Raw genomic sequence first — 22,108 nt, 5'->3', positions numbered from 1 at the left:
TGTAAGAAAAGCCCCCGCACTGATGCGCTCTCTTTTGTCTCAATGGAAAAATCCCTCATGTATGGCAGGGTTCCATGGTGTAATGGTTAGCACTCTGGACTCTGAATCCAGCGATCCGAGTTCAAATCTCGGTGGGACCTGCTTGAATTATGAGATTTAATATTTCACTAATTTCTTAGAATTTGGACTTGGAAAAACATAACGTCAAAGTTTTATACTGAAACTTATCAACGTATAAGTATGTATCTATGTACACATGGCTATATCCATCTAGATAGTGATAATACAATATAAAGAAATGAATTATTCATAAACATAAGTACTGAAGCTGAAAACTAAAAACTGTTCTTTCCCATCCACAATTTAAGCAAGAGGTTCTTTTCCTTTCTCATCTTTATGATCAGTAATAAGATAGTTCATTTTGCTGATTTCTTATCTGACAACATTCTTGACTTACACAGAGCATTTAATTGTGAATTTCTTTGAAAGAGGAATTCAGATTAATACATTTGACATGTCTTTCGAAAGATTCTACTTTGTGGTTATGGATCTACTTTAGAAAAACAGAGTGTAAATATCTGTGTGTCTTAATTTCAAGATTGTTATTTAAAAGTTCATCTCTTCTGTCCCCAAAATACACAATTTGATTCCTCAAGTTTTCTTTTAAGGAAGGCTTTCCAATTAAAAAAGTTCCGTGTTCCCCTTATCAATAACAGTAAGATTTAAACAAGTAATATCTTGGATCAGCCTCTTGTGATGAGTTGAGAAAACAGAGTCAGCTCACAAAATATCTCATTATTTTGAGCCATTTTATTTCCATGTTTTCTAAAAGTTCTATCATTTGCTCACATCAAATAGACTTTAAAAATACAATCAATAAATCAATGTTTCACTCTACCCGTGTTAGATTTATGATATTTATGAATACACTTGACAGAAAAAGATTTGGTCATAAGTCATGAAAGTGGTCCCACCGAGATTTGAACTCGGATCCTTGGATTCAAAGTCCAAAGTGCTAACCATTTCACCATGGAACCTCCCATGTGACAGGGGAGGAAATTGCTGCAGCAATGTGGACATTTCACATTTTTTATTTTCTACAGTCAAAGACAAACAGAATTATATAACTTTTCTATTCTGTTCAACTTTTGCCTATTGAACTATGTTAGGGAAGGATGTTGCACAAAGGACTCAAGTAACGCTATGACTCTGTTGAACAGTACTTTTTATGTGAGATAAGATTTTGCAATAAAAGATAAGATTCCCCCGTGAATGCAATCTCTTCTGCCAAAATGGAAAGCTCAACCTGGTACAGGTGGGTTGATGGTGTTATGCTTGTCAATCTGGACTCTGAAAACAGGGATCTAAGTACAAAGTTCAGTGGGACTTATCTAAACTTTACGATTTTTTTTCCATTCAGTTCTTAGAAGTATTAATTGGAAAAACATCTCATTTACTTATAAACTTGTACGTATCAACTTATATGTATGTATCTCCCTATATATCGCTATATGTCTATGTATATTTATCGGAAAATATAAATATATACATTATAAAAATACATATAATTAATAGAGGTGAAAATAATGAACAGTTGTTGCCTCTCCGCATTTGAAACATGAGCTTCTTCTCCTTCCTCTTCTATATGTCCTGAAATTGAGATAGTCACTTTTTAATCAATTTTGATCTAACAACATAGTTGATTTGTACAAAGCATATCATACGATCTGTGAATAATTCTAAAAAAGAAAATTAGATCAGTACCTTTGAGGCCTCCAAGCAAAAGCTTATATTTCATGATTGCAGATCGACTGTTGAAAATCAGCATGAGAAATGTTTTATTTCACAATTTCCATACTAATATACAAAAAACATTTGTACTATCTGAATGATACCGTCATTGTGGTTCTCTAGGTTTGATTTAAGAACACATCTCTTTCAAAATGTGCTATATTCGCCTTATCAATAGTGTGGAAATCTTCAAAAAGGAATGCTGGGAATCAGCCCTCTGAAATGCATTTGAGAAAAACAGGATAGGATTTTGTAATGTCGCACTATTTTGTGTAGGAATGTGATGTTATGTGTATTATAAAGTTCGTATTTCTGTAACTTGTTCAAGCTGTTGGACATTTTGAAAGGAGTCAACATTTGTCTATTTCAACCTACTGGTGTTGGATTGGAGCTATCAATAACAAAAGATGACAGAAATGTAAAAGGTCGAGATTAGTAAAATAGTACCTCAAAGAATTGGACTGGTACCTTTGCATGCAAAGTCCAAAGTGCCAAGCGTTGCTCTTTGGAGCCACCCATGTGAGAGACAGAGAAATGGATGTAGTAGTTTGGAAATGTAGAATGTTTTAATATTCTTCAGTCAAATATGATCATTATTTTGTAAATTTCATTTCCTGATAAACGTTTGCACATTTAACACTGTTATGGAGAATGCAGCTGAAAAGAATCAAATCACATTATAGCTCTTTACACTATGAGCATTCAACTGAGATATCTTTTCATCAATGTAAGAAAAGCCCCCGCACTGATGCGCTCTCTTTTGTCTCAATGGAAAAATCCCTCATGTATGGCAGGGTTCCATGGTGTAATGGTTAGCACTCTGGACTCTGAATCCAGCGATCCGAGTTCAAATCTCGGTGGGACCTGCTTGAATTATGAGATATAATATTTCACTAATTTCTTAGAATTTGGACTTGGAAAAACATAACGTCAAAGTTTTATACTGAAACTTATCAACGTATAATTATGTATCTATGTACACATGGCTATATCCATCTAGATAGTGATAATACAATATAAAGAAATGAATTATTCATAAACATAAGTACTGAAGCTGAAAACTAAAAACTGTTCTTTCCCATCCACAATTTAAGCAAGAGGTTCTTTTCCTTTCTCATCTTTATGATCAGTAATAAGATAGTTCATTTTGCTGATTTCTTATCTGACAACATTCTTGACTTACACAGTGCATTTAATTGTGAATTTCTTTGAAAGAGGAATTCAGATTAATACATTTGACATGTCTTTCGAAAGATTCTACTTTGTGGTTATGGATCTACTTTAGAAAAACAGAGTGTAAATATCTGTGTGTCTTAATTTCAAGATTGTTATTTAAAAGTTCATCTCTTCTGTCCCCAAAATACACAATTTGATTCCTCAAGTTTTCTTTTAATGAAGGCTTTCCAATTAAAAAAGTTCCGTGTTCCCCTTATCAATAACAGTAAGATTTAAACAAGTAATATCTTGGATCAGCCTCTTGTGATGAGTTGAGAAAACAGAGTCAGCTCACAAAATATCTCATTATTTTGAGCCATTTTATTTCCATGTTTTCTAAAAGTTCTATCATTTGCTCACATCAAATAGACTTTAAAAATACAATCAATAAATCAATGTTTCACTCTACCCGTGTTAGATTTATGATATTTATGAATACACTTGACAGAAAAAGATTTGGTCATAAGTCATGAAAGTGGTCCCACCGAGATTTGAACTCGGATCCTTGGATTCAAAGTCCAAAGTGCTAACCATTTCACCATGGAACCTCCCATGTGACAGGGGAGGAAATTGCTGCAGCAATGTGGACATTTCACATTTTTTATTTTCTACAGTCAAAGACAAACAGAATTATATAACTTTTCTATTCTGTTCAACTTTTGCCTATTGAACTATGTTAGGGAAGGATGTTGCACAAAGGACTCAAGTAAGGCTATGACTCTGTTGAACAGTACTTTTTATGTGAGATAAGATTTTGCAATAAAAGATAAGATTCCCCCGTGAATGCAATCTCTTCTGCCAAAATGGAAAGCTCAACCTGGTACAGGTGGGTTGATGGTGTTATGCTTGTCAATCTGGACTCTGAAAACAGGGATCTAAGTACAAAGCTCAGTGGGACTTATCTAAACTTTACGATTTTTTTTCCATTCAGTTCTTAGAAGTATTAATTGGAAAAACATCTCATTTACTTATAAACTTGTACGTATCAACTTATATGTATGTATCTCCCTATATATCGCTATATGTCTATGTATATTTATCGGAAAATATAAATATATACATTATAAAAATACATATAATTAATAGAGGTGAAAATAATGAACAGTTGTTGCCTCTCCGCATTTGAAACATGAGCTTCTTCTCCTTCCTCTTCTATATGTCCTGAAATTGAGATAGTCACTTTTTAATCAATTTTGATCTAACAACATAGTTGATTTGTACAAAGCATATCATACGATCTGTGAATAATTCTAAAAAAGAAAATTAGATCAGTACCTTTGAGGCCTCCAAGCAAAAGCTTATATTTCATGATTGCAGATCGACTGTTGAAAATCAGCATGAGAAATGTTTTATTTCACAATTTCCATACTAATATACAAAAAACATTTGTACTATCTGAATGATACCGTCATTGTGGTTCTCTAGGTTTGATTTAAGAACACATCTCTTTCAAAATGTGCTATATTCGCCTTATCAATAGTGTGGAAATCTTCAAAAAGGAATGCTGGGAATCAGCCCTCTGAAATGCATTTGAGAAAAACAGGATAGGATTTTGTAATGTCGCACTATTTTGTGTAGGAATGTGATGTTATGTGTATTATAAAGTTCGTATTTCTGTAGCTTGTTCAAGCTGTTGGACATTTTGAAAGGAGTCAACATTTGTCTCTTTCAACCTACTGGTGTTGGATTGGAGCTATCAATAACAAAAGATGACAGAAATGTAAAAGGTCGAGATTAGTAAAATAGTACCTCAAAGAATTGGACTGGTACCTTTGCATGCAAAGTCCAAAGTGCCAAGCGTTGCTCTTTGGAGCCACCCATGTGAGAGACAGAGAAATGGATGTAGTAGTTTGGAAATGTAGAATGTTTTAATATTCTTCAGTCAAATATGATCATTATTTTGTAAATTGCATTTCCTGATAAACGTTTGCACATTTAACACTGTTATGGAGAATGCAGCTGAAAAGAATCAAATCACATTATAGCTCTTTACACTATGAGCATTCAACTGAGATATCTTTTCATCAATGTAAGAAAAGCCCCCGCACTGATGCGCTCTCTTTTGTCTCAATGGAAAAATCCCTCATGTATGGCAGGGTTCCATGGTGTAATGGTTAGCACTCTGGACTCTGAATCCAGCGATCCGAGTTCAAATCTCGGTGGGACCTGCTTGAATTATGAGATTTAATATTTCACTAATTTCTTAGAATTTGGACTTGGAAAAACATAACGTCAAAGTTTTATACTGAAACTTATCAACGTATAAGTATGTATCTATGTACACATGGCTATATCCATCTAGATAGTGATAATACAATATAAAGAAATGAATTATTCATAAACATAAGTACTGAAGCTGAAAACTAAAAACTGTTCTTTCCCATCCACAATTTAAGCAAGAGGTTCTTTTCCTTTCTCATCTTTATGATCAGTAATAAGATAGTTCATTTTGCTGATTTCTTATCTGACAACATTCTTGACTTACACAGAGCATTTAATTGTGAATTTCTTTGAAAGAGGAATTCAGATTAATACATTTGACATGTCTTTCGAAAGATTCTACTTTGTGGTTATGGATCTACTTTAGAAAAACAGAGTGTAAATATCTGTGTGTCTTAATTTCAAGATTGTTATTTAAAAGTTCATCTCTTCTGTCCCCAAAATACACAATTTGATTCCTCAAGTTTTCTTTTAAGGAAGGCTTTCCAATTAAAAAAGTTCCGTGTTCCCCTTATCAATAACAGTAAGATTTAAACAAGTAATATCTTGGATCAGCCTCTTGTGATGAGTTGAGAAAACAGAGTCAGCTCACAAAATATCTCATTATTTTGAGCCATTTTATTTCCATGTTTTCTAAAAGTTCTATCATTTGCTCACATCAAATAGACTTTAAAAATACAATCAATAAATCAATGTTTCACTCTACCCGTGTTAGATTTATGATATTTATGAATACACTTGACAGAAAAAGATTTGGTCATAAGTCATGAAAGTGGTCCCACCGAGATTTGAACTCGGATCCTTGGATTCAAAGTCCAAAGTGCTAACCATTTCACCATGGAACCTCCCATGTGACAGGGGAGGAAATTGCTGCAGCAATGTGGACATTTCACATTTTTTATTTTCTACAGTCAAAGACAAACAGAATTATATAACTTTTCTATTCTGTTCAACTTTTGCCTATTGAACTATGTTAGGGAAGGATGTTGCACAAAGGACTCAAGTAACGCTATGACTCTGTTGAACAGTACTTTTTATGTGAGATAAGATTTTGCAATAAAAGATAAGATTCCCCCGTGAATGCAATCTCTTCTGCCAAAATGGAAAGCTCAACCTGGTACAGGTGGGTTGATGGTGTTATGCTTGTCAATCTGGACTCTGAAAACAGGGATCTAAGTACAAAGCTCAGTGGGACTTATCTAAACTTTACGATTTTTTTTCCATTCAGTTCTTAGAAGTATTAATTGGAAAAACATCTCATTTACTTATAAACTTGTACGTATCAACTTATATGTATGTATCTCCCTATATATCGCTATATGTCTATGTATATTTATCGGAAAATATAAATATATACATTATAAAAATACATATAATTAATAGAGGTGAAAATAATGAACAGTTGTTGCCTCTCCGCATTTGAAACATGAGCTTCTTCTCCTTCCTCTTCTATATGTCCTGAAATTGAGATAGTCACTTTTTAATCAATTTTGATCTAACAACATAGTTGATTTGTACAAAGCATATCATACGATCTGTGAATAATTCTAAAAAAGAAAATTAGATCAGTACCTTTGAGGCCTCCAAGCAAAAGCTTATATTTCATGATTGCAGATCGACTGTTGAAAATCAGCATGAGAAATGTTTTATTTCACAATTTCCATACTAATATACAAAAAACATTTGTACTATCTGAATGATACCGTCATTGTGGTTCTCTAGGTTTGATTTAAGAACACATCTCTTTCAAAATGTGCTATATTCGCCTTATCAATAGTGTGGAAATCTTCAAAAAGGAATGCTGGGAATCAGCCCTCTGAAATGCATTTGAGAAAAACAGGATAGGATTTTGTAATGTCGCACTATTTTGTGTAGGAATGTGATGTTATGTGTATTATAAAGTTCGTATTTCTGTAACTTGTTCAAGCTGTTGGACATTTTGAAAGGAGTCAACATTTGTCTCTTTCAACCTACTGGTGTTGGATTGGAGCTATCAATAACAAAAGATGACAGAAATTTAAAAGGTCGAGATTAGTAAAATAGTACCTCAAAGAACTGGACTGGTACCTTTGCATGCAAAGTCCAAAGTGCCAAGCGTTGCTCTTTGGAGCCACCCATGTGAGAGACAGAGAAATGGATGTAGTAGTTTGGAAATGTAGAATGTTTTAATATTCTTCAGTCAAATATGATCATTATTTTGTAAATTGCATTTCCTGATAAACGTTTGCACATTTAACACTGTTATGGAGAATGCAGCTGAAAAGAATCAAATCACATTATAGCTCTTTACACTATGAGCATTCAACTGAGATATCTTTTCATCAATGTAAGAAAAGCCCCCGCACTGATGCGCTCTCTTTTGTCTCAATGGAAAAATCCCTCATGTATGGCAGGGTTCCATGGTGTAATGGTTAGCACTCTGGACTCTGAATCCAGCGATCCGAGTTCAAATCTCGGTGGGACCTGCTTGAATTATGAGATTTAATATTTCACTAATTTCTTAGAATTTGGACTTGGAAAAACATAACGTCAAAGTTTTATACTGAAACTTATCAACGTATAAGTATGTATCTATGTACACATGGCTATATCCATCTAGATAGTGATAATACAATATAAAGAAATGAATTATTCATAAACATAAGTACTGAAGCTGAAAACTAAAAACTGTTCTTTCCCATCCACAATTTAAGCAAGAGGTTCTTTTCCTTTCTCATCTTTATGATCAGTAATAAGATAGTTCATTTTGCTGATTTCTTATCTGACAACATTCTTGACTTACACAGAGCATTTAATTGTGAATTTCTTTGAAAGAGGAATTCAGATTAATACATTTGACATGTCTTTCGAAAGATTCTACTTTGTGGTTATGGATCTACTTTAGAAAAACAGAGTGTAAATATCTGTGTGTCTTAATTTCAAGATTGTTATTTAAAAGTTCATCTCTTCTGTCCCCAAAATACACAATTTGATTCCTCAAGTTTTCTTTTAAGGAAGGCTTTCCAATTAAAAAAGTTCCGTGTTCCCCTTATCAATAACAGTAAGATTTAAACAAGTAATATCTTGGATCAGCCTCTTGTGATGAGTTGAGAAAACAGAGTCAGCTCACAAAATATCTCATTATTTTGAGCCATTTTATTTCCATGTTTTCTAAAAGTTCTATCATTTGCTCACATCAAATAGACTTTAAAAATACAATCAATAAATCAATGTTTCACTCTACCCGTGTTAGATTTATGATATTTATGAATACACTTGACAGAAAAAGATTTGGTCATAAGTCATGAAAGTGGTCCCACCGAGATTTGAACTCGGATCCTTGGATTCAAAGTCCAAAGTGCTAACCATTTCACCATGGAACCTCCCATGTGACAGGGGAGGAAATTGCTGCAGCAATGTGGACATTTCACATTTTTTATTTTCTACAGTCAAAGACAAACAGAATTATATAACTTTTCTATTCTGTTCAACTTTTGCCTATTGAACTATGTTAGGGAAGGATGTTGCACAAAGGACTCAAGTAACGCTATGACTCTGTTGAACAGTACTTTTTATGTGAGATAAGATTTTGCAATAAAAGATAAGATTCCCCCGTGAATGCAATCTCTTCTGCCAAAATGGAAAGCTCAACCTGGTACAGGTGGGTTGATGGTGTTATGCTTGTCAATCTGGACTCTGAAAACAGGGATCTAAGTACAAAGCTCAGTGGGACTTATCTAAACTTTACGATTTTTTTTCCATTCAGTTCTTAGAAGTATTAATTGGAAAAACATCTCATTTACTTATAAACTTGTACGTATCAACTTATATGTATGTATCTCCCTATATATCGCTATATGTCTATGTATATTTATCGGAAAATATAAATATATACATTATAAAAATACATATAATTAATAGAGGTGAAAATAATGAACAGTTGTTGCCTCTCCGCATTTGAAACATGAGCTTCTTCTCCTTCCTCTTCTATATGTCCTGAAATTGAGATAGTCACTTTTTAATCAATTTTGATCTAACAACATAGTTGATTTGTACAAAGCATATCATACGATCTGTGAATAATTCTAAAAAAGAAAATTAGATCAGTACCTTTGAGGCCTCCAAGCAAAAGCTTATATTTCATGATTGCAGATCGACTGTTGAAAATCAGCATGAGAAATGTTTTATTTCACAATTTCCATACTAATATACAAAAAACATTTGTACTATCTGAATGATACCGTCATTGTGGTTCTCTAGGTTTGATTTAAGAACACATCTCTTTCAAAATGTGCTATATTCGCCTTATCAATAGTGTGGAAATCTTCAAAAAGGAATGCTGGGAATCAGCCCTCTGAAATGCATTTGAGAAAAACAGGATAGGATTTTGTAATGTCGCACTATTTTGTGTAGGAATGTGATGTTATGTGTATTATAAAGTTCGTATTTCTGTAACTTGTTCAAGCTGTTGGACATTTTGAAAGGAGTCAACATTTGTCTCTTTCAACCTACTGGTGTTGGATTGGAGCTATCAATAACAAAAGATGACAGAAATTTAAAAGGTCGAGATTAGTAAAATAGTACCTCAAAGAACTGGACTGGTACCTTTGCATGCAAAGTCCAAAGTGCCAAGCGTTGCTCTTTGGAGCCACCCATGTGAGAGACAGAGAAATGGATGTAGTAGTTTGGAAATGTAGAATGTTTTAATATTCTTCAGTCAAATATGATCATTATTTTGTAAATTGCATTTCCTGATAAACGTTTGCACATTTAACACTGTTATGGAGAATGCAGCTGAAAAGAATCAAATCACATTATAGCTCTTTACACTATGAGCATTCAACTGAGATATCTTTTCATCAATGTAAGAAAAGCCCCCGCACTGATGCGCTCTCTTTTGTCTCAATGGAAAAATCCCTCATGTATGGCAGGGTTCCATGGTGTAATGGTTAGCACTCTGGACTCTGAATCCAGCGATCCGAGTTCAAATCTCGGTGGGACCTGCTTGAATTATGAGATTTAATATTTCACTAATTTCTTAGAATTTGGACTTGGAAAAACATAACGTCAAAGTTTTATACTGAAACTTATCAACGTATAAGTATGTATCTATGTACACATGGCTATATCCATCTAGATAGTGATAATACAATATAAAGAAATGAATTATTCATAAACATAAGTACTGAAGCTGAAAACTAAAAACTGTTCTTTCCCATCCACAATTTAAGCAAGAGGTTCTTTTCCTTTCTCATCTTTATGATCAGTAATAAGATAGTTCATTTTGCTGATTTCTTATCTGACAACATTCTTGACTTACACAGAGCATTTAATTGTGAATTTCTTTGAAAGAGGAATTCAGATTAATACATTTGACATGTCTTTCGAAAGATTCTACTTTGTGGTTATGGATCTACTTTAGAAAAACAGAGTGTAAATATCTGTGTGTCTTAATTTCAAGATTGTTATTTAAAAGTTCATCTCTTCTGTCCCCAAAATACACAATTTGATTCCTCAAGTTTTCTTTTAATGAAGGCTTTCCAATTAAAAAAGTTCCGTGTTCCCCTTATCAATAACAGTAAGATTTAAACAAGTAATATCTTGGATCAGCCTCTTGTGATGAGTTGAGAAAACAGAGTCAGCTCACAAAATATCTCATTATTTTGAGCCATTTTATTTCCATGTTTTCTAAAAGTTCTATCATTTGCTCACATCAAATAGACTTTAAAAATACAATCAATAAATCAATGTTTCACTCTACCCGTGTTAGATTTATGATATTTATGAATACACTTGACAGAAAAAGATTTGGTCATAAGTCATGAAAGTGGTCCCACCGAGATTTGAACTCGGATCCTTGGATTCAAAGTCCAAAGTGCTAACCATTTCACCATGGAACCTCCCATGTGACAGGGGAGGAAATTGCTGCAGCAATGTGGACATTTCACATTTTTTATTTTCTACAGTCAAAGACAAACAGAATTATATAACTTTTCTATTCTGTTCAACTTTTGCCTATTGAACTATGTTAGGGAAGGATGTTGCACAAAGGACTCAAGTAACGCTATGACTCTGTTGAACAGTACTTTTTATGTGAGATAAGATTTTGCAATAAAAGATAAGATTCCCCCGTGAATGCAATCTCTTCTGCCAAAATGGAAAGCTCAACCTGGTACAGGTGGGTTGATGGTGTTATGCTTGTCAATCTGGACTCTGAAAACAGGGATCTAAGTACAAAGCTCAGTGGGACTTATCTAAACTTTACGATTTTTTTTCCATTCAGTTCTTAGAAGTATTAATTGGAAAAACATCTCATTTACTTATAAACTTGTACGTATCAACTTATATGTATGTATCTCCCTATATATCGCTATATGTCTATGTATATTTATCGGAAAATATAAATATATACATTATAAAAATACATATAATTAATAGAGGTGAAAATAATGAACAGTTGTTGCCTCTCCGCATTTGAAACATGAGCTTCTTCTCCTTCCTCTTCTATATGTCCTGAAATTGAGATAGTCACTTTTTAATCAATTTTGATCTAACAACATAGTTGATTTGTACAAAGCATATCATACGATCTGTGAATAATTCTAAAAAAGAAAATTAGATCAGTACCTTTGAGGCCTCCAAGCAAAAGCTTATATTTCATGATTGCAGATCGACTGTTGAAAATCAGCATGAGAAATGTTTTATTTCACAATTTCCATACTAATATACAAAAAACATTTGTACTATCTGAATGATACCGTCATTGTGGTTCTCTAGGTTTGATTTAAGAACACATCTCTTTCAAAATGTGCTATATTCGCCTTATCAATAGTGTGGAAATCTTCAAAAAGGAATGCTGGGAATCAGCCCTCTGAAATGCATTTGAGAAAAACAGGATAGGATTTTGTAATGTCGCACTATTTTGTGTAGGAATGTGATGTTATGTGTATTATAAAGTTCGTATTTCTGTAACTTGTTCAAGCTGTTGGACATTTTGAAAGGAGTCAACATTTGTCTATTTCAACCTACTGGTGTTGGATTGGAGCTATCAATAACAAAAGATGACAGAAATGTAAAAGGTCGAGATTAGTAAAATAGTACCTCAAAGAATTGGACTGGTACCTTTGCATGCAAAGTCCAAAGTGCCAAGCGTTGCTCTTTGGAGCCACCCATGTGAGAGACAGAGAAATGGATGTAGTAGTTTGGAAATGTAGAATGTTTTAATATTCTTCAGTCAAATATGATCATTATTTTGTAAATTGCATTTCCTGATAAACGTTTGCACATTTAACACTGTTATGGAGAATGCAGCTGAAAAGAATCAAATCACATTATAGCTCTTTACACTATGAGCATTCAACTGAGATATCTTTTCATCAATGTAAGAAAAGCCCCCGCACTGATGCGCTCTCTTTTGTCTCAATGGAAAAATCCCTCATGTATGGCAGGGTTCCATGGTGTAATGGTTAGCACTCTGGACTCTGAATCCAGCGATCCGAGTTCAAATCTCGGTGGGACCTGCTTGAATTATGAGATTTAATATTTCACTAATTTCTTAGAATTTGGACTTGGAAAAACATAACGTCAAAGTTTTATACTGAAACTTATCAACGTATAAGTATGTATCTATGTACACATGGCTATATCCATCTAGATAGTGATAATACAATATAAAGAAATGAATTATTCATAAACATAAGTACTGAAGCTGAAAACTAAAAACTGTTCTTTCCCATCCACAATTTAAGCAAGAGGTTCTTTTCCTTTCTCATCTTTATGATCAGTAATAAGATAGTTCATTTTGCTGATTTCTTATCTGACAACATTCTTGACTTACACAGAGCATTTAATTGTGAATTTCTTTGAAAGAGGAATTCAGATTAATACATTTGACATGTCTTTCGAAAGATTCTACTTTGTGGTTATGGATCTACTTTAGAAAAACAGAGTGTAAATATCTGTGTGTCTTAATTTCAAGATTGTTATTTAAAAGTTCATCTCTTCTGTCCCCAAAATACACAATTTGATTCCTCAAGTTTTCTTTTAAGGAAGGCTTTCCAATTAAAAAAGTTCCGTGTTCCCCTTATCAATAACAGTAAGATTTAAACAAGTAATATCTTGGATCAGCCTCTTGTGATGAGTTGAGAAAACAGAGTCAGCTCACAAAATATCTCATTATTTTGAGCCATTTTATTTCCATGTTTTCTAAAAGTTCTATCATTTGCTCACATCAAATAGACTTTAAAAATACAATCAATAAATCAATGTTTCACTCTACCCGTGTTAGATTTATGATATTTATGAATACACTTGACAGAAAAAGATTTGGTCATAAGTCATGAAAGTGGTCCCACCGAGATTTGAACTCGGATCCTTGGATTCAAAGTCCAAAGTGCTAACCATTTCACCATGGAACCTCCCATGTGACAGGGGAGGAAATTGCTGCAGCAATGTGGACATTTCACATTTTTTATTTTCTACAGTCAAAGACAAACAGAATTATATAACTTTTCTATTCTGTTCAACTTTTGCCTATTGAACTATGTTAGGGAAGGATGTTGCACAAAGGACTCAAGTAACGCTATGACTCTGTTGAACAGTACTTTTTATGTGAGATAAGATTTTGCAATAAAAGATAAGATTCCCCCGTGAATGCAATCTCTTCTGCCAAAATGGAAAGCTCAACCTGGTACAGGTGGGTTGATGGTGTTATGCTTGTCAATCTGGACTCTGAAAACAGGGATCTAAGTACAAAGTTCAGTGGGACTTATCTAAACTTTACGATTTTTTTTCCATTCAGTTCTTAGAAGTATTAATTGGAAAAACATCTCATTTACTTATAAACTTGTACGTATCAACTTATATGTATGTATCTCCCTATATATCGCTATATGTCTATGTATATTTATCGGAAAATATAAATATATACATTATAAAAATACATATAATTAATAGAGGTGAAAATAATGAACAGTTGTTGCCTCTCCGCATTTGAAACATGAGCTTCTTCTCCTTCCTCTTCTATATGTCCTGAAATTGAGATAGTCACTTTTTAATCAATTTTGATCTAACAACATAGTTGATTTGTACAAAGCATATCATACGATCTGTGAATAATTCTAAAAAAGAAAATTAGATCAGTACCTTTGAGGCCTCCAAGCAAAAGCTTATATTTCATGATTGCAGATCGACTGTTGAAAATCAGCATGAGAAATGTTTTATTTCACAATTTCCATACTAATATACAAAAAACATTTGTACTATCTGAATGATACCGTCATTGTGGTTCTCTAGGTTTGATTTAAGAACACATCTCTTTCAAAATGTGCTATATTCGCCTTATCAATAGTGTGGAAATCTTCAAAAAGGAATGCTGGGAATCAGCCCTCTGAAATGCATTTGAGAAAAACAGGATAGGATTTTGTAATGTCGCACTATTTTGTGTAGGAATGTGATGTTATGTGTATTATAAAGTTCGTATTTCTGTAACTTGTTCAAGCTGTTGGACATTTTGAAAGGAGTCAACATTTGTCTCTTTCAACCTACTGGTGTTGGATTGGAGCTATCAATAACAAAAGATGACAGAAATGTAAAAGGTCGAGATTAGTAAAATAGTACCTCAAAGAATTGGACTGGTACCTTTGCATGCAAAGTCCAAAGTGCCAAGCGTTGCTCTTTGGAGCCACCCATGTGAGAGACAGAGAAATGGATGTAGTAGTTTGGAAATGTAGAATGTTTTAATATTCTTCAGTCAAATATGATCATTATTTTGTAAATTGCATTTCCTGATAAACGTTTGCACATTTAACACTGTTATGGAGAATGCAGCTGAAAAGAATCAAATCACATTATAGCTCTTTACACTATGAGCATTCAACTGAGATATCTTTTCATCAATGTAAGAAAAGCCCCCGCACTGATGCGCTCTCTTTTGTCTCAATGGAAAAATCCCTCATGTATGGCAGGGTTCCATGGTGTAATGGTTAGCACTCTGGACTCTGAATCCAGCGATCCGAGTTCAAATCTCGGTGGGACCTGCTTGAATTATGAGATTTAATATTTCACTAATTTCTTAGAATTTGGACTTGGAAAAACATAACGTCAAAGTTTTATACTGAAACTTATCAACGTATAAGTATGTATCTATGTACACATGGCTATATCCATCTAGATAGTGATAATACAATATAAAGAAATGAATTATTCATAAACATAAGTACTGAAGCTGAAAACTAAAAACTGTTCTTTCCCATCCACAATTTAAGCAAGAGGTTCTTTTCCTTTCTCATCTTTATGATCAGTAATAAGATAGTTCATTTTGCTGATTTCTTATCTGACAACATTCTTGACTTACACAGAGCATTTAATTGTGAATTTCTTTGAAAGAGGAATTCAGATTAATACATTTGACATGTCTTTCGAAAGATTCTACTTTGTGGTTATGGATCTACTTTAGAAAAACAGAGTGTAAATATCTGTGTGTCTTAATTTCAAGATTGTTATTTAAAAGTTCATCTCTTCTGTCCCCAAAATACACAATTTGATTCCTCAAGTTTTCTTTTAATGAAGGCTTTCCAATTAAAAAAGTTCCGTGTTCCCCTTATCAATAACAGTAAGATTTAAACAAGTAATATCTTGGATCAGCCTCTTGTGATGAGTTGAGAAAACAGAGTCAGCTCACAAAATATCTCATTATTGTGAGCCATTTTATTTCCATGTTTTCTAAAAGTTCTATCATTTGCTCACATCAAATAGACTTTAAAAATACAATCAATAAATCAATGTTTCACTCTACCCGTGTTAGATTTATGATATTTATGAATACACTTGACAGAAAAAGATTTGGTCATAAGTCATGAAAGTGGTCCCACCGAGATTTGAACTCGGATCCTTGGATTCAAAGTCCAAAGTGCTAACCATTTCACCATGGAACCTCCCATGTGACAGGGGAGGAAATTGCTGCAGCAATGTGGACATTTCACATTTTTTATTTTCTACAGTCAAAGACAAACAGAATTATATAACTTTTCTATTCTGTTCAACTTTTGCCTATTGAACTATGTTAGGGAAGGATGTTGCACAAAGGACTCAAGTAACGCTATGACTCTGTTGAACAGTACTTTTTATGTGAGATACGATTTTGCAATAAAAGATAAGATTCCCCCGTGAATGCAATCTCTTCTGCCAAAATGGAAAGCTCAACCTGGTACAGGTGGGTTGATGGTGTTATGCTTGTCAATCTGGACTCTGAAAACAGGGATCTAAGTACAAAGCTCAGTGGGACTTATCTAAACTTTACGATTTTTTTTCCATTCAGTTCTTAGAAGTATTAATTGGAAAAACATCTCATTTACTTATAAACTTGTACGTATCAACTTATATGTATGTATCTCCCTATATATCGCTATATGTCTATGTATATTTATCGGAAAATATAAATATATACATTATAAAAATACATATAATTAATAGAGGTGAAAATAATGAACAGTTGTTGCCTCTCCGCATTTGAAACATGAGCTTCTTCTCCTTCCTCTTCTATATGTCCTGAAATTGAGATAGTCACTTTTTAATCAATTTTGATCTAACAACATAGTTGATTTGTACAAAGCATATCATACGATCTGTGAATAATTCTAAAAAAGAAAATTAGATCAGTACCTTTGAGGCCTCCAAGCAAAAGCTTATATTTCATGATTGCAGATCGACTGTTGAAAATCAGCATGAGAAATGTTTTATTTCACAATTTCCATACTAATATACAAAAAACATTTGTACTATCTGAATGATACCGTCATTGTGGTTCTCTAGGTTTGATTTAAGAACACATCTCTTTCAAAATGTGCTATATTCGCCTTATCAATAGTGTGGAAATCTTCAAAAAGGAATGCTGGGAATCAGCCCTCTGAAATGCATTTGAGAAAAACAGGATAGGATTTTGTAATGTCGCACTATTTTGTGTAGGAATGTGATGTTATGTGTATTATAAAGTTCGTATTTCTGTAACTTGTTCAAGCTGTTGGACATTTTGAAAGGAGTCAACATTTGTCTCTTTCAACCTACTGGTGTTGGATTGGAGCTATCAATAACAAAAGATGACAGAAATGTAAAAGGTCGAGATTAGTAAAATAGTACCTCAAAGAATTGGACTGGTACCTTTGCATGCAAAGTCCAAAGTGCCAAGCGTTGCTCTTTGGAGCCACCCATGTGAGAGACAGAGAAATGGATGTAGTAGTTTGGAAATGTAGAATGTTTTAATATTCTTCAGTCAAATATGATCATTATTTTGTAAATTGCATTTCCTGATAAACGTTTGCACATTTAACACTGTTATGGAGAATGCAGCTGAAAAGAATCAAATCACATTATAGCTCTTTACACTATGAGCATTCAACTGAGATATCTTTTCATCAATGTAAGAAAAGCCCCCGCACTGATGCGCTCTCTTTTGTCTCAATGGAAAAATCCCTCATGTATGGCAGGGTTCCATGGTGTAATGGTTAGCACTCTGGACTCTGAATCCAGCGATCCGAGTTCAAATCTCGGTGGGACCTGCTTGAATTATGAGATTTAATATTTCACTAATTTCTTAGAATTTGGACTTGGAAAAACATAACGTCAAAGTTTTATACTGAAACTTATCAACGTATAAGTATGTATCTATGTACACATGGCTATATCCATCTAGATAGTGATAATACAATATAAAGAAATGAATTATTCATAAACATAAGTACTGAAGCTGAAAACTAAAAACTGTTCTTTCCCATCCACAATTTAAGCAAGAGGTTCTTTTCCTTTCTCATCTTTATGATCAGTAATAAGATAGTTCATTTTGCTGATTTCTTATCTGACAACATTCTTGACTTACACAGAGCATTTAATTGTGAATTTCTTTGAAAGAGGAATTCAGATTAATACATTTGACATGTCTTTCGAAAGATTCTACTTTGTGGTTATGGATCTACTTTAGAAAAACAGAGTGTAAATATCTGTGTGTCTTAATTTCAAGATTGTTATTTAAAAGTTCATCTCTTCTGTCCCCAAAATACACAATTTGATTCCTCAAGTTTTCTTTTAATGAAGGCTTTCCAATTAAAAAAGTTCCGTGTTCCCCTTATCAATAACAGTAAGATTTAAACAAGTAATATCTTGGATCAGCCTCTTGTGATGAGTTGAGAAAACAGAGTCAGCTCACAAAATATCTCATTATTGTGAGCCATTTTATTTCCATGTTTTCTAAAAGTTCTATCATTTGCTCACATCAAATAGACTTTAAAAATACAATCAATAAATCAATGTTTCACTCTACCCGTGTTAGATTTATGATATTTATGAATACACTTGACAGAAAAAGATTTGGTCATAAGTCATGAAAGTGGTCCCACCGAGATTTGAACTCGGATCCTTGGATTCAAAGTCCAAAGTGCTAACCATTTCACCATGGAACCTCCCATGTGACAGGGGAGGAAATTGCTGCAGCAATGTGGACATTTCACATTTTTTATTTTCTACAGTCAAAGACAAACAGAATTATATAACTTTTCTATTCTGTTCAACTTTTGCCTATTGAACTATGTTAGGGAAGGATGTTGCACAAAGGACTCAAGTAACGCTATGACTCTGTTGAACAGTACTTTTTATGTGAGATACGATTTTGCAATAAAAGATAAGATTCCCCCGTGAATGCAATCTCTTCTGCCAAAATGGAAAGCTCAACCTGGTACAGGTGGGTTGATGGTGTTATGCTTGTCAATCTGGACTCTGAAAACAGGGATCTAAGTACAAAGCTCAGTGGGACTTATCTAAACTTTACGATTTTTTTTCCATTCAGTTCTTAGAAGTATTAATTGGAAAAACATCTCATTTACTTATAAACTTGTACGTATCAACTTATATGTATGTATCTCCCTATATATCGCTATATGTCTATGTATATTTATCGGAAAATATAAATATATACATTATAAAAATACATATAATTAATAGAGGTGAAAATAATGAACAGTTGTTGCCTCTCCGCATTTGAAACATGAGCTTCTTCTCCTTCCTCTTCTATATGTCCTGAAATTGAGATAGTCACTTTTTAATCAATTTTGATCTAACAACATAGTTGATTTGTACAAAGCATATCATACGATCTGTGAATAATTCTAAAAAAGAAAATTAGATCAGTACCTTTGAGGCCTCCAAGCAAAAGCTTATATTTCATGATTGCAGATCGACTGTTGAAAATCAGCATGAGAAATGTTTTATTTCACAATTTCCATACTAATATACAAAAAACATTTGTACTATCTGAATGATACCGTCATTGTGGTTCTCTAGGTTTGATTTAAGAACACATCTCTTTCAAAATGTGCTATATTCGCCTTATCAATAGTGTGGAAATCTTCAAAAAGGAATGCTGGGAATCAGCCCTCTGAAATGCATTTGAGAAAAACAGGATAGGATTTTGTAATGTCGCACTATTTTGTGTAGGAATGTGATGTTATGTGTATTATAAAGTTCGTATTTCTGTAACTTGTTCAAGCTGTTGGACATTTTGAAAGGAGTCAACATTTGTCTCTTTCAACCTACTGGTGTTGGATTGGAGCTATCAATAACAAAAGATGACAGAAATGTAAAAGGTCGAGATTAGTAAAATAGTACCTCAAAGAATTGGACTGGTACCTTTGCATGCAAAGTCCAAAGTGCCAAGCGTTGCTCTTTGGAGCCACCCATGTGAGAGACAGAGAAATGGATGTAGTAGTTTGGAAATGTAGAATGTTTTAATATTCTTCAGTCAAATATGATCATTATTTTGTAAATTGCATTTCCTGATAAACGTTTGCACATTTAACACTGTTATGGAGAATGCAGCTGAAAAGAATCAAATCACATTATAGCTCTTTACACTATGAGCATTCAACTGAGATATCTTTTCATCAATGTAAGAAAAGCCCCCGCACTGATGCGCTCTCTTTTGTCTCAATGGAAAAATCCCTCATGTATGGCAGGGTTCCATGGTGTAATGGTTAGCACTCTGGACTCTGAATCCAGCGATCCGAGTTCAAATCTCGGTGGGACCTGCTTGAATTATGAGATTTAATATTTCACTAATTTCTTAGAATTTGGACTTGGAAAAACATAACGTCAAAGTTTTATACTGAAACTTATCAACGTATAAGTATGTATCTATGTACACATGGCTATATCCATCTAGATAGTGATAATACAATATAAAGAAATGAATTATTCATAAACATAAGTACTGAAGCTGAAAACTAAAAACTGTTCTTTCCCATCCACAATTTAAGCAAGAGGTTCTTTTCCTTTCTCATCTTTATGATCAGTAATAAGATAGTTCATTTTGCTGATTTCTTATCTGACAACATTCTTGACTTACACAGAGCATTTAATTGTGAATTTCTTTGAAAGAGGAATTCAGATTAATACATTTGACATGTCTTTCGAAAGATTCTACTTTGTGGTTATGGATCTACTTTAGAAAAACAGAGTGTAAATATCTGTGTGTCTTAATTTCAAGATTGTTATTTAAAAGTTCATCTCTTCTGTCCCCAAAATACACAATTTGATTCCTCAAGTTTTCTTTTAATGAAGGCTTTCCAATTAAAAAAGTTCCGTGTTCCCCTTATCAATAACAGTAAGATTTAAACAAGTAATATCTTGGATCAGCCTCTTGTGATGAGTTGAGAAAACAGAGTCAGCTCACAAAATATCTCATTATTGTGAGCCATTTTATTTCCATGTTTTCTAAAAGTTCTATCATTTGCTCACATCAAATAGACTTTAAAAATACAATCAATAAATCAATGTTTCACTCTACCCGTGTTAGATTTATGATATTTATGAATACACTTGACAGAAAAAGATTTGGTCATAAGTCATGAAAGTGGTCCCACCGAGATTTGAACTCGGATCCTTGGATTCAAAGTCCAAAGTGCTAACCATTTCACCATGGAACCTCCCATGTGACAGGGGAGGAAATTGCTGCAGCAATGTGGACATTTCACATTTTTTATTTTCTACAGTCAAAGACAAACAGAATTATATAACTTTTCTATTCTGTTCAACTTTTGCCTATTGAACTATGTTAGGGAAGGATGTTGCACAAAGGACTCAAGTAACGCTATGACTCTGTTGAACAGTACTTTTTATGTGAGATACGATTTTGCAATAAAAGATAAGATTCCCCCGTGAATGCAATCTCTTCTGCCAAAATGGAAAGCTCAACCTGGTACAGGTGGGTTGATGGTGTTATGCTTGTCAATCTGGACTCTGAAAACAGGGATCTAAGTACAAAGCTCAGTGGGACTTATCTAAACTTTACGATTTTTTTTCCATTCAGTTCTTAGAAGTATTAATTGGAAAAACATCTCATTTACTTATAAACTTGTACGTATCAACTTATATGTATGTATCTCCCTATATATCGCTATATGTCTATGTATATTTATCGGAAAATATAAATATATACATTATAAAAATACATATAATTAATAGAGGTGAAAATAATGAACAGTTGTTGCCTCTCCGCATTTGAAACATGAGCTTCTTCTCCTTCCTCTTCTATATGTCCTGAAATTGAGATAGTCACTTTTTAATCAATTTTGATCTAACAACATAGTTGATTTGTACAAAGCATATCATACGATCTGTGAATAATTCTAAAAAAGAAAATTAGATCAGTACCTTTGAGGCCTCCAAGCAAAAGCTTATATTTCATGATTGCAGATCGACTGTTGAAAATCAGCATGAGAAATGTTTTATTTCACAATTTCCATACTAATATACAAAAAACATTTGTACTATCTGAATGATACCGTCATTGTGGTTCTCTAGGTTTGATTTAAGAACACATCTCTTTCAAAATGTGCTATGTTCGCCTTATCAATAGTGT

The 22,108-nt window shown here is 33.4% G+C and overlaps 18 non-coding genes across 18 annotated transcripts; 9 read left to right on the top strand and 9 right to left on the bottom strand.

Annotated features, from left to right (window-relative positions):
* Positions 1–68: 68 nt before the first annotated feature.
* On the top strand, positions 69–140 carry TRNAQ-CUG (transfer RNA glutamine (anticodon CUG)). Its single transcript has one exon. It is a non-coding gene; the product is annotated as a tRNA-Gln (tRNA).
* An 825-nt stretch (positions 141–965) lies between these two features.
* On the bottom strand, positions 966–1,037 carry TRNAQ-UUG (transfer RNA glutamine (anticodon UUG)). Its single transcript has one exon. It is a non-coding gene; the product is annotated as a tRNA-Gln (tRNA).
* A 1,548-nt stretch (positions 1,038–2,585) lies between these two features.
* On the top strand, positions 2,586–2,657 carry TRNAQ-CUG (transfer RNA glutamine (anticodon CUG)). The gene has a single exon. It is a non-coding gene; the product is annotated as a tRNA-Gln (tRNA).
* An 825-nt stretch (positions 2,658–3,482) lies between these two features.
* On the bottom strand, positions 3,483–3,554 carry TRNAQ-UUG (transfer RNA glutamine (anticodon UUG)). The gene has a single exon. It is a non-coding gene; the product is annotated as a tRNA-Gln (tRNA).
* Positions 3,555–5,102: 1,548 nt separating this feature from the next.
* Positions 5,103–5,174, top strand: TRNAQ-CUG (transfer RNA glutamine (anticodon CUG)). The gene has a single exon. It is a non-coding gene; the product is annotated as a tRNA-Gln (tRNA).
* An 825-nt stretch (positions 5,175–5,999) lies between these two features.
* TRNAQ-UUG (transfer RNA glutamine (anticodon UUG)) lies at positions 6,000–6,071 on the bottom strand. The gene has a single exon. It is a non-coding gene; the product is annotated as a tRNA-Gln (tRNA).
* A 1,548-nt stretch (positions 6,072–7,619) lies between these two features.
* Positions 7,620–7,691, top strand: TRNAQ-CUG (transfer RNA glutamine (anticodon CUG)). The gene has a single exon. It is a non-coding gene; the product is annotated as a tRNA-Gln (tRNA).
* An 825-nt stretch (positions 7,692–8,516) lies between these two features.
* TRNAQ-UUG (transfer RNA glutamine (anticodon UUG)) lies at positions 8,517–8,588 on the bottom strand. Its single transcript has one exon. It is a non-coding gene; the product is annotated as a tRNA-Gln (tRNA).
* Positions 8,589–10,136: 1,548 nt separating this feature from the next.
* TRNAQ-CUG (transfer RNA glutamine (anticodon CUG)) lies at positions 10,137–10,208 on the top strand. Its single transcript has one exon. It is a non-coding gene; the product is annotated as a tRNA-Gln (tRNA).
* Positions 10,209–11,033: 825 nt separating this feature from the next.
* TRNAQ-UUG (transfer RNA glutamine (anticodon UUG)) lies at positions 11,034–11,105 on the bottom strand. Its single transcript has one exon. It is a non-coding gene; the product is annotated as a tRNA-Gln (tRNA).
* A 1,548-nt stretch (positions 11,106–12,653) lies between these two features.
* Positions 12,654–12,725, top strand: TRNAQ-CUG (transfer RNA glutamine (anticodon CUG)). Its single transcript has one exon. It is a non-coding gene; the product is annotated as a tRNA-Gln (tRNA).
* Positions 12,726–13,550: 825 nt separating this feature from the next.
* On the bottom strand, positions 13,551–13,622 carry TRNAQ-UUG (transfer RNA glutamine (anticodon UUG)). The gene has a single exon. It is a non-coding gene; the product is annotated as a tRNA-Gln (tRNA).
* A 1,548-nt stretch (positions 13,623–15,170) lies between these two features.
* TRNAQ-CUG (transfer RNA glutamine (anticodon CUG)) lies at positions 15,171–15,242 on the top strand. The gene has a single exon. It is a non-coding gene; the product is annotated as a tRNA-Gln (tRNA).
* Positions 15,243–16,067: 825 nt separating this feature from the next.
* Positions 16,068–16,139, bottom strand: TRNAQ-UUG (transfer RNA glutamine (anticodon UUG)). Its single transcript has one exon. It is a non-coding gene; the product is annotated as a tRNA-Gln (tRNA).
* A 1,548-nt stretch (positions 16,140–17,687) lies between these two features.
* Positions 17,688–17,759, top strand: TRNAQ-CUG (transfer RNA glutamine (anticodon CUG)). Its single transcript has one exon. It is a non-coding gene; the product is annotated as a tRNA-Gln (tRNA).
* Positions 17,760–18,584: 825 nt separating this feature from the next.
* Positions 18,585–18,656, bottom strand: TRNAQ-UUG (transfer RNA glutamine (anticodon UUG)). The gene has a single exon. It is a non-coding gene; the product is annotated as a tRNA-Gln (tRNA).
* Positions 18,657–20,204: 1,548 nt separating this feature from the next.
* On the top strand, positions 20,205–20,276 carry TRNAQ-CUG (transfer RNA glutamine (anticodon CUG)). The gene has a single exon. It is a non-coding gene; the product is annotated as a tRNA-Gln (tRNA).
* Positions 20,277–21,101: 825 nt separating this feature from the next.
* TRNAQ-UUG (transfer RNA glutamine (anticodon UUG)) lies at positions 21,102–21,173 on the bottom strand. The gene has a single exon. It is a non-coding gene; the product is annotated as a tRNA-Gln (tRNA).
* Positions 21,174–22,108: the final 935 nt, after the last annotated feature.

Source organism: Lissotriton vulgaris, chromosome 4_1 (genome assembly GCF_964263255.1).
Source record: "Lissotriton vulgaris chromosome 4_1, aLisVul1.2, whole genome shotgun sequence".
NCBI classification, from domain to species: domain Eukaryota; kingdom Metazoa; phylum Chordata; class Amphibia; order Caudata; family Salamandridae; genus Lissotriton; species Lissotriton vulgaris.
The sequence above is the reverse complement of the archived record's forward strand: the minus strand, read 5'-3'. Positions and strand labels throughout refer to the sequence as shown.